Here is a 1,012-nt window from a genome sequence, read left to right as displayed (position 1 = left end):
ATTTCAAATTTTACTTTAAAATTGAATATAAAATATTATCATATATTGTTTATTAATCTATGATATTTTTCCCACACATAATAACATTTTAATTAAATTTAAAGACAAATTTTTAATTTATAGAATATTATAGATAATTAAATGAAAAAATATTGAATAAATTATTTTTAATATTTTATTTTTATTATAAAATACTTTATTAAATATAATAATACATTAAAATAAATTTTTAAGGAGAAATTATAATTGAATAAATAAATAAATATTTTGATTTCAATAATCTATTAACTTTAAAATTTGATCTTTGATAAAAACAAATCTTTAACAATATTGATAATTTATATTAATCTAAATAACATTAAATAAGATTAATAATAATACAATTTTTTTAATAGATAATAATAATAACAACTATTATAATTATAATATTTTAAAACAAATTATTTTTAATATTACTATTTAAATATTTTTCTTTAAATCATTAGCTAATTTTTAAATAACAACTTCAATAATATTTTACATTATCAAAATTGAAAAATGATTTTCCTTTTTTAAAAGTTTCATTTTATATTTAACTTTTTTAATTTTTAAATTTACTTGTAACTTTTAAAATAGAAGTTAAAATTTTAGCTTTAACAATTTTCATATAGTTTATTTTTTATTTTAAATATTTTATTTGAAATGTGACTTTAGTTTTAAAAATATAATTTATTTGGTCTCCAAATCCTAAGGGCGTTTTTACTGTGGCTAGTGGATGTCGAGAACTGATGAACCGAAGACTTGAGGGAAGAGAGGTGAACTGGTGGAAACAGGTGTGGAATAATGTTTCTTGGCCGAAGTGTAACTGCTTTGCTTGGACTTTAGCTTTGAATAGATGCCTAACTTGGGACAATATCCACAAGCGGGGATTCTTGGGGCCTTCTATTTGTGTTTTGTGTGGTAATGGGGAGGAAGATTCCTCACACCTGTTCTTCAGATGCCCCTTCTCTATGCTTATTTGGCATTATTGGTG

The sequence above is a fragment of the Cryptomeria japonica genome, chromosome 6 (genome assembly GCF_030272615.1).
Source record: "Cryptomeria japonica chromosome 6, Sugi_1.0, whole genome shotgun sequence".
Classification (NCBI taxonomy): domain Eukaryota; kingdom Viridiplantae; phylum Streptophyta; class Pinopsida; order Cupressales; family Cupressaceae; genus Cryptomeria; species Cryptomeria japonica.
This window is presented reverse-complemented; position numbering follows the sequence as displayed.